Below are 14,626 nucleotides of genomic sequence, written 5' to 3' on the forward strand. Positions count from 1 at the left end.
ACTCCAGCGAATATCTGCTCAGCTTACTCTCTTGTCCCAGGGACTAATCTAGCAACATGGAATTACAGAGACAGTGGGTGGAAAACCATCTTTGATTCCTCAGTGTGGGACTTGGTTTAAAAACAAATTAACATTTCAATTCTTCAGTCTCACAATCCCAGTGTCAGAGGAAGTGACAGGTTACATAGACTGAAACCAAAAACTGCAGCCCAGAATAACAACCATTCAAACAGAGAGAGATCACCATGCCAAAAAGAAGAGAAGTTACAGAGCATCACCCAGTCACAAGAGCCAACACTGGCCATTCACTGCCCTTCTGGGAAACTCGGGGAACTCTGCTTTCGCACAGGAAGGACCACCTAGTCGCAGCACCCAGAAAACCCACTCAACAGGTAAAACTGGGGGCAGTGCACAGAGGCTGCTGCTGCATTCCGTTCAGCCCACCTCCTTACCCTTACAGCAGCAAGCTGCACCCAGGGGCTTGTTCCACCACGACTAAATCTATCCAACCACACACATTCAGCTGACGCAGGTACCAGAATCGTACTGGGGAGACAGCATCAGGTCACGCTGAACACTTAAACACAAGCAGCTGCTGGAAATCTGAAAGAAAAACAGCAAATGCTGGAAAAACTCAACAGGTCTGGCAGCGTCTGCGGAGAGAGAAACGGTTAGTGATACAGACTCCAAACATTAACTCTGCCTCTTTCTACAGATGCTGCCAAACCTGCTGAGTTTATCCAGCATTTTCTGTTTTGATATCACTGCACTGTGCTCTGCTATGTTCTCTCTCGGAGTTTCCCCACATATCAGCAGATTGTGGTCCTCCTGGACACATTCACCACCACAACATCAAGAACTGATCTCGTTAGGGCCAGGAACTAAGTTTGGAGATGACATCAAAGGGAGGAGGCCACACTCAGACCAAATCTAAATGGGATAAGAACATAAGAAATAGGAGCAGGAGTAGGCCATCTGGCCCTTTGAGCCGGCCCCACCATTCAACAAGATCATGGCTGACCTGAAGCGAATCAGTTCCACTTACCCGCCTGCTCCCCATATCCCCTAATTCCCTTATCGATCAGAAAACTATCTACCTGTGATTTAAACATATTCAACGAGGAAACCTCCACCACTTCAATGGGCAGAGAATTCCAGAGATTCACTACCCTCTGAGAGAAGAAGTTCCCCCTCAACTCTGTTCTGAACCGCCCCCCCCTTATTTTGAGGCTGTCGCCTCTAGTTCTGGTTTCCCTTCTAAGTGGAAAGAATCTCTCCACCTCTACCCTATCCAGCCCCTTCATTATCTTATATGTCTCTATAAGATCACCCCTCATCCTTCTAAACTCCAACGAGTACAGACCCAATCTGTTTAATCTCTCCTCATAAGCTACACCCCTCATCTCCGGTATCAACCTGGTGAACCTTCTCTGCACTCCCTCCAAGGCCAATATATCCTTTCGCAAATAAGGGGACCAAAACTGCACACAGTACTCCAGTTGCGGCCTCACCAGTGCCTTGTACAGTTGCAGCAAGACCTCCCTGCTTTTATATTCTATCCCCCTCGCGATAAAGGCGGAAGGGATGGTGGAAGGGACAAATGGAACAGTGATGAGACTAAAGAAATGATTCATTCAGCAGCCCTGAAAGCAGCAAGGTGAAACTACAATAAGAACATGGAGGAGGAGGAGGAGCTAAAGTCGGCAATACGCTCCAGAGCCAGCGCCTTCATTCAATAAACAATCACCCCCTCGTTCACATTGCTGTGGGTGGGTCTGGGAGTCACAATCAGTAAGTTTAACAACACCAGGTTAAAGTCCAACAGGTTTATTTGGTAGTAGTCACAATCAGACCAGATAAGATGGGCAGATTTCCCCCTGAAAGGACATTAAATTAAATAGATGGGTTTTTACATCAAGTAAGAAGTCTCACAACACCAGGTTAAAGTCCAACAGGTTTATTTGGTAGCAAATACCATAAGCTTTCGGAGCACAGCTCCTTCGTCAAATAACCACTCCATCTGACGAAGGAGCTGTGCTCCGAAAGCTTATGGTATTTGCTACCAAATAAACCTGTTGGACTTTAACCTGGTGTTGTGAGACTTCTTACTGTGCTTACCCCAGTCCAACGCCGGCATCTCCACATCATTTTTACATCAATGCAGGATTTTTGTGACCTCCATGACAGACACAAGCTTTCTTTCCACATTTATTTAAACTCCCCAGCTACTATGGCGGGATCTCAACTGTCCAGATCCGAGTTACATAACCTCTGTGCTACCGTGTACCTTTAGAATATTTGTGGAAGGTGAACATTGATATAACACTAGATACAGGGTGTTCAGTACAGCTGGTCTGTGTGGGGACTTGAATAACTATCCTTCACCTAGAATCTCTGCTCTCTCATTCTCAGCCAATTTGCCATTGATTCTGCCATTTGATTGGCTCCTTAACCAGGGGTCCCTCATTGAAGGCTTTTGAAAATCCAAGTACGATGCACTGCATTACTCAGATCACTCCCTGGGTAGGTGGTGGTGTAGTGGTAATGTCACTGGTCTAGTAATCCAGAGCCCCAGGGTAATGTGCTGGGGAACTGGGTTCAAATCCCACCATGGCAGGTGGAAATAAAGATGCAGATTGCCACACTAACAGAGAAAGATCAAGTTACAGTTCAGAGTACATACTCACTGCTGCTCTACACTGACATGTTCTATTTAAAAAGTACTGGCTATCCTGGAAATGCAGAAGGGCACAATCTAATGTTAGGGAATTCAGTGAACTGTCCACCCAGACAGAGATCAAAATCCAACAGTGCAACTGATTGTCCAAACCAGAGCAGCCAGTGAGACCCATCCTTCCACTAGTTAGTGCTTCTGTCCCAGGTCAGCAGGCCTCTTGCTGTACATGAACCAGATACAGCCCAGTGCCTGGACAGAGCCCCCAGTGCCTGGACAGAGCCCCCAGTGCCTGGACAGAGCCCCCAGTGCCTGGACAGAGCCCCCAGTGCCTGGACAGAGCCCCCAGTGCCTGGACAGAGCCCCCAGTGCCTGGACAGAGCCCCCAGTGCCTGGACAGAGCCCCCAGTGCCTGGACAGAGCCCCCAGTGCCTGGACAGAGCCCCCAGTGCCTGGACAGAGCCCCCAGTGCCTGGACAGAGCCCCCAGTGCCTGGACAGAGCCCCCAGTGCCTGGACAGAGCCCCCAGTGCCTGGACAGAGCCCCCAGTGCCTGGACAGAGCCCCCAGTGCCTGGACAGAGCCCCCAGTGCCTGGACAGAGCCCCCAGTGCAATATCTGCTCTCTGCAGTTCTCCTGTCCTCATGGCTCGCTCTGGATATGACAACAAACACCACAGCAGCTGTGACAGAGCGGGTTAAAGTCCAACAGGTTTATTTGGTAGCAAATACCATAAGCTTTCGGAGCGCTGTTCCTTCGTCAGATAGAGTGGATATCTGTTCTCAAACAGGGCACAAACACAGAAATCAAATTACAGAATACTGATTAGAATGCAAATCATCTAATTCTAATCAGTATTCTGTAATTTGATTTCTGTGTCTGTGCCCTGTTTGAGAACAGATATCCACTCTATCTGACGAAGGGGCAGTGCTCCGAAAGCTTATGGTATTTGCTACCAAATAAACCTGTTGGACTTTAACCTGGTGTTGTGAGACTTCTTACTGTGCTTACCCCAGTCCAACGCCGGCATCTCCACATCATGACAGAGCGGGTGGGCCAGCTTTCACTGGGAGAAGGCATGGCAGAGCGAGACAGAGAAAGAAGGACGCTGATTAGAAATCACTCAGTCGCAGATCTGATCAGCGAGACAAACAGGTAAACATCAAGTCAATAACAGCTGATGCTGAACTAGATGACATTGGCCAGAAGTGTTGGAATAAATATCTCTACTCGATCTAGTCACTGGGATACTGCATGGCACCATCTCAAACACCAAACCAGCACTGAGGAGAAACATGAACAAGAGGTGCTGATAGCTGTGCTGACTGTAAACACACCTTTCCAATCTCCACAGTCATCTTTCAAGTTGTTGTCACTTACAGCTTGATCAGTTGAGCCCAGCAGACAGCATCAGCGGTTAACCAGAAGCTGACAAATTGGCCCTGGTCTCTGCTCTCCAATCTGCCCCCTTTCAGCCTTAGATTATCGTGTGGTCAGTCCCGAGGGTGAACGTCAACCAAGGACACACAGCTGACGTGTTTGCCAACAGCCATGAAGTCATCCTGATGTCACAGCATGTCAGCAGGATGAGATAAGGAATCTGAAGAACAGAATTCCTCATCTGCTGAAGGACACGTAAAGAATTGTCCACAACCCTGGGGATGCTGCTCACTCACACAGGAACGGAATCCCAGAAAAACAACAACAGCTACAGTGCAATCTCACACAACCAACTTGCAACACAGACAGAAAATTCACCCACAGTGACAGCTACATAACAACCTTTGGACAAGGACAAGGGAATTATACCAGCGCTAATCACAAACTCTGGACTCGTACCAATCAGCTGATCACCCCATCCCAGTGCGATTGAAGTCAAAGAACAAAGGGCAGGGTGGAATGCTCAGAAGTCTCACTGCCACATCATCAGTATTCCACTTCAAATGAACCCTACCCTCACCTCAGCAACTCACAACCACCGCAACAATCCTCACATCAAATGTTTGCTTTCTAAAGGGAATCAGTCGAGAGAACACAGTTCATTGCATCACATTTTGTTACAGAAACAACTCACAACCAACATGGTGGCGGCACGGTGGCACAGCGGTTAGCACTGTGCTTCACAGCGCCAGGGACCTGGGTTCGATTCCCGGCTCACTGTCTGCGTGGGTTTCCTCCGGGTGCTCCAGTTTCCTCCCACATTCTGAAAGACATGCGAGTTAGGTACACTGACCCAAACAGGTGCCAGACTGTGGCGACTAGGGGAATTTCACAGTAACTTAATTGCAGTGTTAATGTAAGCCTTACTTGTGACTAAAATAGATTTTATGTCAACAAGGACTTTAGCAAGTCCTTTGACAAGGTACCGCATGGTAGGTTGTTGCATAAGGTTAAATCTCACAGCATCCAGGGTGAGGTATCTAAATGGATACAAAATTGGCTTAATGACAGAGGACAGAGGGTGATTGTAGAGGGTTGTTTTTCAAACTGGAGGCCTGTGACCAGTGGTGTGCCTCAGGGATCAGTGCTGGGCCCACTGTTATTTGTCATTTATATTAATGATTTGGATGAGAATTTAGTAGGCATGGTTAGTACATTTGCAGATGACACCAAGATTGGTGGCATAGTGGACAGTGAAGAAGGTTATCGAGGATTGCAACGGGATCTTGATCAATTGAGCCAGTGGGCTGATGAATGGCAGATGGAGTTTAATGTAGATAAATGTGAAGTGATGCATTTTGATAGATTGAACCAGGGCAGGACTTACTCAGTTAATGGTAGGGCATTGGGGAAAGTTATAGAACAAAGAGATCTAGGAGTACAGGTTCATACCTCTTTGAAAGTGGAGTCACAGGTGGACAGAGTGGTGAAGAAGACATTCAGCATGCTTGGTTTCATTGGTCAGAACATTGAATACAGGAGTTGGGACGTCTTGTTGAAGTTGTACAAGACATTGGTAAGGCCACACTTGGAATACTGTGTACAGTTCTGGTCACCCTATTATAGAAAGGATATTATTAAACTAGAAAGAATGCAGAAAAGATTTACTAGGATGCTACCGGGACTTGATGGTATGAGTTATAAGGAGGCGCTGGATAGACTGGATTTTTTTCTCTGGAGCGTAGGAGGCTGAGGGGTGATCTTATGGAGGTCTATAAAATAATGAGGGGCACAGATCAGCTAGATAGTCAACATCTTTTCCCAAAGGTAGGGGAGTCTAAAACTAGACGGCATTGGTTTAAGGTGAGAGATACAAAAGTGTCCAGAGGGGCAATTTTTTCACACAGAGGGTGATGAGTGTCTGGAACAAGCTGCCAGAGATAGTAGTAGAGGCGGGTACAACTTTGTCTTTCAAAAAGCATTTAGAGAGTTACATGGGTACGATGGGTATAGAGGGATATGGGCCAAACGCGGGCAATTGGGATTAGCTTAGTCGTTAAAAAAAAGGGCAGCATGGACAAGTTGGGTCGAAGGGCCTGTTTCCATGCTGCATAACTTTAACCATTAACAACAAATCATGGCTAGGCACTTCACCAGTACCATACCCCAGTGTTATACAGTGACAGACCCGTCCCCACCAGTACTATACCCCAGTGTTATACAGTGACAGACCTGTCCCCACCAGTACTGTACCCCAGTGTTATACAGTGACAGACCCGTCCCAACCAGTACTGTACCCCAGTGTTATAGTGACAGACCCATCCCCACCAGTACTGTACCCCAGCGTTATACAGTGACAGACCCGTCCTCACCAGTACTGTACCCGTGTTATACAGTGACAGACCCGTCCCACCAGTACTGTACCCGTGTTATACCGTGAGACCCGTCCCAACCAGTACTGTACCCCAGTGTTATACAGTGACAGACCCGTCCCCACCAGTACTGTACCCCAGTGTTATACAGTGACAGACCAGCCCCCACCAGTACTGTACCCGTGTTATACAGTGATAGACCTGTCCCCACCAGTACTGTACTCCAGTGTTATAGTGACAGACCCGTCCCCACCAGTACTGTACCCCAGTGTTATAGTGACAGACCCGTCCCCACCAGGACTGTACCCGTGTCATGACAGACCCCACCAGTACTGTACCCCGGTTATATAGAGTGACAGACCCGTCCCCACTAGTACTGTACCCCAGTGTTAGTGACAGACCCGTCCCCACCAGTACTGTACCCCGGTTATATAGAGTGACAGACCCGTCCCCACTAGTACTGTACCCCAGTGTTAGTGACAGACCCGTCCCCACCAGTACTGTACCTCAGTGTTACACAGTGACAGACCCGTCCATACCAGTACTGTACCCCAGTGTTGTGACAGACCTGTCCCCACCAGTACTGTATCCCAGTGTTATACAGTGGCAGACCCATCCCCACCAGTACTGTACCCCAGTGTTATACAGTGACAGACCCATCCCCACCAGTACTGTACCCCAGTGTTATAGTGACAGACCCATCCCCACCAGTACTGTACCCCAGTGTTATACAGTGACAGACCCATCCCCACCAGTACTGTACCCCAGTGTTATAGTGACAGACCCATCCCCACCAGTACTGTACCCCAGTGTTATACAGTGACAGACCCATCCCCACCAGTACTGTACCCCAGTGTTATACAGTGACAGACCTGCCCCCACCAGTACTGTACCCCAGTGTTACACAGTGACAGACCCATCCCCACCAGTACTGTACCCCAGTGTTATACAGTGACAGACCCATCCCCACCAGTACTGTACCCCAGTGTTATACAGTGACAGACCCATCCCCACCAGTACTGTACCCCAGTGTTATACAGTGACAGACCTGCCCCCACCAGTACTGTACCCCAGTGTTACACAGTGACAGACCCATCCCCACCAGTACTGTACCCCAGTGTTATACAGTGACAGACCTGCCCCCACCAGTACTGTACCCCAGTGTTACACAGTGACAGACCCATCCCCACCAGTACTGTACCCCAGTGTTATACAGTGACAGACCCGCTGCCACCAGTACTGTACCCGTGTTATAGTGACAGACCCATCCCCACCAGTACTGTATCCCAGTGTTATACAGTGACAGACCCGTCCCCACCAGTACTGTACCCCAGTGTTATACAGTGACAGACCCGTCCCCACCAGTACTGTACCCCAGTGTTATACAGTGACAGACCCGTCCCCACCAGTACTGTACCCCAGTGTTATACAGTGACAGACCCGTCCCCACCAGTACTGTATCCCAGTGTTATACAGTGACAGACCCGTCCCCACCAGTACTGTACCCCAGTGTTATACAGTGACAGACCCGCTGCCACCAGTACTGTACCCGAGTGTTATACAGTGACAGACCCATCCCCACCAGTACTGTACCCCAGTGTTATACAGTGACAGACCCATCCCCACCAGTACTGTACCCCAGTGTTATACAGTGACAGACCCATCCCCACCAGTACTGTACCCCAGTGTTATACAGGGACAGACCCATCCCCACCAGTACTGTACCCCAGTGTTATACAGTGACAGACCCATCCCCACCAGTACTGTACCCCAGTGTTATACAGTGACAGACCCGTCCCTACCAGCACTGTACCCGAGTGTTGTACCATAGTTCCCTCCCTCTGGCGTTAGGCTCTGTGTTGCTGCCCTTACCAGTAGGTGTAGTATGCCAGAGCAAAGAACAGGAGAGTGAGGCAAAGTGCCGAGAACAGAAGGTAGACAGTTTGAGTCGCCGTCATCTTCAACAGCTCCCTTGTTCCGATGAACAACAATGAGTGTGTGCTTGCTCTGACAAGCTGCGTAAATCCACAACAGATTATGACAGGAGTAGTCTGATAAAAAGCTGAGATCCCAACAGCTCCCAGAAACACCTTCCTCAGCAAGTCAAGGATCGGAGGAAGCAACACGTCCTCATGCTGGAACACTGCTTTTATTATTCCAAATTAACACACAGATTAATCCTAACAAATATCTCTATGTCTGACTGAAATGAAATAAGTCAGGCATTCCTTCTCGAGAGAGAGAAAAATCACAGGAATGTGTAACACTTTGCTTGCTTTATAATCCCTTAAACTGCTTAACAATTTGTTTGTTCAAACGCCCTGGATCAGTCCCATTGCATTTACATCAACTCATTACTGGAACAGCAGAGCCCCTCTCTCCCAGGCCCATCAAACCTGCTCCCTCCACCCCAGTAAGAGTTTTAACAACACCAGGTTAAAGTCCAACAGGTTTATTTGGTAGCAAATACCATTAGCTTTCGGAGCGCTGCCCCTTCGTCAGATGGAGTGGAAATGTGCTCTCAAACAGGGCACAGAGACACAAACTCAAGTTACAGAATGCTGATTAGAATGCGAATCTCTACAGCTCATCAAGTCTGAAAGATACAGACAATGTGAGTGGAGGGAGCATGAGGCACAGGTTAAAGAAATGTGTATTGTCTCCAGACAGGACAGCCAGTAAGATTCTGCAGGTCCAGGCAAGCTGTGGGGGTTACCGATAGTGTGACATGAACCCAAGATCCCGGTCGAGGCCGTCCTCATGTGTGCGGAACTTGGCTATCAGTCTCTGCTCAGTGACTCTGCGCTGTCGTGTGTCGTGAAGGCCGCCTTGGAGAACGCTTACCCGAAGATCAGATCTGTCCTAAGGTCAGAAGTGGGGATGTTCGCCGATGATTGCACAATGTTCAGCACCATTCGCAACTCCTCAGATACCGAAGCAGCCCATGTTCAAATGCAGCAAGATCTGGACAATATCCAGGCTTGGGCTGACAAGTGACAAGTAACATTCAAGCCACAGAAGAGCCAGGCAATGAGTATCTCCCCTTGATGTTCAATGGCATGAAGGTAGCCCAATCCATCACTCAAACCAACCTCCCATCCATTGACTCTGTCTACACTTCCCACTGCCTCGGAAAAGCAGCCAGCATAATCAAGGACCCCATGCACCCCGGACATATTCACTTCCACCGTCTTCCATTAGGAAAGATACAGGAGTCAGGTCACGTACCAGAGCGGCCAGGAAGCAGAGCCGAAAGTAAAATTGCAGCCTCTGCAAACACCCTACTGACATCACCATCAAATCATGCGATCAGCTCTTTGAACAACCTGCAACCCGTTGTAATGTATCACATCCCTCCACCCCCTTTATTTCTCTGGTCATGAGAACAAATGACATTGATATTATACATAGAATCAAGAATACACAGTCAAGAAAGTCGATCAGGACGGTCTATTCCTCTTTGGTTGTATACAACGTTATGGAACTGGACTGTCCTTGACCCTAGCAGTACGATTTGGAACTTCAGTAGACACTCTTCTCTTGGAACAATTCTGCATCATTCCTACATGGTACAGCAGCAGAGACACAATCATCAGGCAACTCAGATTCAACTAAGTCTTCTGTACCAATATTCACAACAATAGGGACTAAAGATGCTGGTCTTTCTGGAGATGATTCTGAGATGTGGAGATGCCAGCGTTGGACTGGGGTAAACACAGTAAGAAGTCTAACAACACCAGGTTAAAGTCCAACAGGTTTATTTGGTAGCAAACGCCACTAGCTTTCGGAGCGCTTGCTGCTCCTTCGTCAGGTGGAGTGGGAGATCTCCCATTCCACCTGACGAAGGAGCAGCGCTCAGAAAGCTAGTGGCGTTTGCTACCAAATAATCCTGTTGGACTTTAACCTGGTGTTGTTAGACTTCTTACGATGATTCTGAGGACATTGTTTTACCTTCACTGCTCGCCCAGCAATTTGAGATTGTTGCTGCTGCTCGACCAGCTCTGAAGTTTCTGGAGGCAACAATAAATCAAACGTAGTTCTCAACTTTCTCTTTAAGAGAAGAAATACAAGTGAACTTTGGATCGTCGCATGAGTAGTGTTTCTATAAGATGCCAAAAAGCTATTCATAATGTGATATCAAACCTTGCTCTTTTGAAGCTTTTAAAGAAGAAAAGTACAGCACAGGAACAGGCCCTCCAGCCCAAACCCATGCCAATCATGATGCCCGAAACAAAAAAAAACTTTCTGCCCTCACTCGGTCCGTATCCCTCTATTTCCTCCCTATTCATTTACCCTTCCAGATACCTCTTAAATGTTGCTAATGTGCCTGCTCCCACTGCGTCCACTGGCAGCGCGTTCCAGGCACCCACCACCCTCTGTGTGAAAAACCTCCCCCGCACATCACCCTTAAACTTCCCCCTCTCACTTTGAGCCCCTTGTAATTGACACTGCCACCTAGGAAAAAGCCTCTGACTATCCACCCTGTCTGTGCCTCTCATAATTTTGTAGACCTCTATCAGGTCTCCCCTCAGCCTTTCCAGTGAAAACAATCCTAGTTTATTCAACCTCTCCTCATAGCAACACCCTTGAGACCAGACAACATCCTGGTGAACCTTCTTTGCACTCTCTCCAAAGCTCCCACATTCTTCGGGTAGTGTGGTGACCAGAACTGCACGCAATACTCCAAATGCGGCCTGAAGTTTCAAGGATTGTATGAATTTTTCTGCTAATCCGTTGGTTGATAAGATGCAGATTTTTTATGCTGAATACCATTTAGTTTGAGATAATCCTCAAACTCTTGTGAAGTAAACTACAAATCTATTAACAGTCTGTTCCGGTTTACTAAATCTTGCAAAAGGTTTGGCACATTTTTCAACAGTTTGTTCAGTTGCAGTAGATCTCATGATAATTTCAGGCCATTTTGAGAGTGCATCAATTGACACAAACGGACCAACAAAATCTACATGTAATCATGTCCACCAGGTTCACCAGGTTGTTGCCTGCTCTCGAGGGTGTTGACTATGAGAGGAGGTTGTACAGACTGGGATTGTTTTCACTGGAAAGACGGAGGCTGAGGGGAGACCTGAAAGGCCTACAAAAAGCACCGAAGAAGATGGACGCTATTTTAGAAGCACCATGTCCTACAAGTATGACAGCTTCTCAAGTTCAGAGACATGCTAGAAATGACCCTGTGATGGGGAAGGTGGTGGATATGGTATTGAAAGGAACGATAGCTGGAATGCATCGTCCACATCCTGATTTGAAACCATATGTGTCAAAGAAGCTTGAATTGACCGTTCAAGGTGGGTGTCTGTTTTGGGGAATTCGAGTGATCATTCCTCTTCGACTGCGCGGAAGAGTTCTTGAACAACGACATGACGGACAGCCTGGTGTAGTCCATTTGAAAGAATTAGCACGTAATTTTTGGTGGCTGGGTCTAGATGCCCAGATTGAAGAGAAAGTGGGACAGTGTCAATCCTGTGCATGAATAAGAAATACACCACCGGTGTCCCCTTTACACCCTTGAGCATGGCCTAAAGTGCCATGGACATGATTACATGTAGATTTTGTTGGTCCGTTTGTGTCAATTGATGCACTCTCAAAATGGCCTGAAATTATCATGAGATCTACTGCAACTGAACAAACTGTTGAAAAATGTGCCAAACCTTTCGCAAGATTTAGTAAACCAGAACAGACTGTTAATAGATTTGTAGTTTACTTCACAAGAGTTTGAGGATTATCTCAAACTAAATGGCATTCAGCATAAAAAATCTGCATCTTATCAACCATCAACCAACGGATTAGCAGAAAAATTCATACAATCCTTGAAACTTCAGGCCGCATTTGGAGTATTGCGTGCAGTTCTGGTCACCACACTACCCGAAGGACATGGAAGCTTTGGAGAGAGTGTAAAGAAGGTTCACCAGGACGCTGCCTGGTCTCAAGGGTGTTGCTATGAGGAGAGGTTGAATAAACTAGGATTGTTTTCACTGGAAAGACGGAGGCTGAGGGGAGACCTGATAGAGGTCTACAAAATTATGAGAGGCACAGACAGGGTGGATAGTCAGAGGCTTTTTCCTAGGTGGCAGTGTCAATTACAAGGGGCTCAAAGTGAGAGGGGGAAGTTTAAGGGTGATGTGCGGGGGAGGTTTTTCACACAGTGTGGTGGGTGCCTGGAACGCGCTGCCAGTGGACGCAGTGGGAGCAGGCACATTAGCAACATTTAAGAGGTATCTGGAAGGGTAAATGAATAGGGAGGAAATAGAGGGATACGGACCGAGTGAGGGCAGAAAGTTTTTTTAGTTTCGGGCATCATGATTGGCACGGGTTTGGGCTGGAGGGCCTGTTCCTGTGCTGTACTTTTCTTTACTACCAATTAGTGACTGGACTAATATCTGGAAAAAGTCACACTTTTCTTTCTTGATATACCAGCCAAGTGCTTGATGACTTTCCAATGTTGTTTCTAAATTATTCAAATGCCCTTGTTCACTGGAGCCTGCGATCGGAATATCATGATGTGGAGATGCCGGCGTTGGACTGGGGTAAACACAGTAAGAAGTTTAACAACACCAGGTTAAAGTCCAACAGGTTTATTTGGTAGCAAAAGCCACACAAGCTTTCGAGGCTCTGAGCCCCTTCTTCAGGTGAGTGGGAATTCTGTTCACAAACAGAACTTATAAGACACAGACTCAATTTACATGAATAATGGTTGGAATGCGAATACTTACAACTAATCCAGTCTTTAAGAAACAAAACAATGGGAGTGGGGAGAGCATCAAGACAGGCTAAAAAGATGTGTATTGTCTCCAGACAAGACAGCCGGTGAAACTCTGCAGGTCCACGCAACTGTGGGAGTTACAAATAGTGTGACATAAATTCTGATTCTAGGATCGCATGATAAAGACTCAGGAGGAAAAAAGCAGAAATATTTATGTGAAATAGTGTGACATAAACCCAATATCCCGGTTGAGGCCGTCCTTGTGTGTGCGGAACCTGGCTATCAGTTTCTGCTCCGCGACTCTGCGCTGTCGTGTGTCGCGAAGGCCGCCTTGGAGAACGCTTACCCGAATATCAGAGGCCGAATGCCCGTGACCGCTGAAGTGCTCCCCAACAGGAAGAGAACAGTCTTGCCTGGTGATTGTCGAGCGGTGTTCATTCATCCGTTGTCGCAGCGTCTGCATAGTTTCCCCAATGTACCATGCCTCGGGACATCCTTTCTTGCAGCGTATCAGGTAGACAACGTTGGCCGAGTTGCAAGAGTATGTACCGTGTACCTGGTGGATGGTGTTCTCACGTGAGATGATGGCATCTGTGTCGATGATCCGGCACGTCTTGCAGAGGTTGCTGTGGCAGGGTTGTGTGGTGTCTTGGTCACTGTTCTCCTGAAGGCTGGGTAGTTTGCTGCGGACAATGGTCTGTTTGAGGTTGTGCGGTTGTTTGAAGGCAAGAAGTGGGGGTGTGGGGATGGCCTTGGCGAGATGTTCGTCTTCATCAATGACATGTTGAAGGCTCCGGAGGAGATGCCGTAGCTTCTCCGCTCCGGGGAAGTACTGGACGTCTTATAAGTTCTGTTTGTGAACAGAATTCCCACTCACCTGAAGAAGGGGCTCAGAGCCTCGAAAGCTTGTGTGGCTTTTGCTACCAAATAAACCTGTTGGACTTTAACCTGGTGTTGTTAAACTTCTTACTATCGGAATATCATCCAGATAACATTGTACACCAGAGAGACCACTTAAAATCTGATCTATTGATCTTTGGAATAGAGCTGGTGTAGACATAATTCCAAAACGCAATGTTTTTTTATAACAAACGACCTTTATGAGTAACGATGGTGAGCAATGGTTGAGATTTCAGCGGCTGCATTCATCTGTAAATAGGTTAGTGAAAGATCAATCTTGCTGAATTTCTGGCCACCTGATAACCCAGCAAACAAATCTTCAATTAAAGGAAGCGGATATTGATCAGCACACAACACCGGATTGATTTAAAATCACCACAAATACAAACTGAACCATCTGGCTTCAGGACGGGTGCGATGGGGGTAGCCCAGTCACTCATTGTAACTGGCTCTAGCTTATCTGTGTTAACACGTCATACTAATCCTTCTTTGACCTAGGGATGAATTGCAGATGGCACCGCTCTTGCTTTGAAGCTTTTTGGTTGAGTACCAGGCTTTGAGTTTCACTTGAACTCCTTTCACT

General features: G+C 47.4%; 1 protein-coding gene across 2 annotated transcripts in view; it reads right to left on the reverse strand.

The window, feature by feature from the left end:
* LOC144506665 (1-acyl-sn-glycerol-3-phosphate acyltransferase gamma-like) overlaps positions 1–14,626 on the reverse strand; it is a 55,641-nt gene that overhangs the window by 37,014 nt on the left and 4,001 nt on the right. Inside the window, exon 1 of one of the 2 annotated variants that reach the window (XM_078233077.1) lies at positions 4,054–4,169. The exons of the other annotated variant lie outside the window; for it this stretch is intronic. The gene's annotated coding sequence lies outside the window, so the exon portion shown is untranslated. Of the gene's footprint in view, positions 1–4,053; positions 4,170–14,626 lie in introns of those variants that run through there. 2 annotated transcript variants of the gene reach the window in all.

The sequence above is a fragment of the Mustelus asterias genome, chromosome 17 (genome assembly GCF_964213995.1).
Source record: "Mustelus asterias chromosome 17, sMusAst1.hap1.1, whole genome shotgun sequence".
Lineage (NCBI taxonomy): Eukaryota > Metazoa > Chordata > Chondrichthyes > Carcharhiniformes > Triakidae > Mustelus > Mustelus asterias.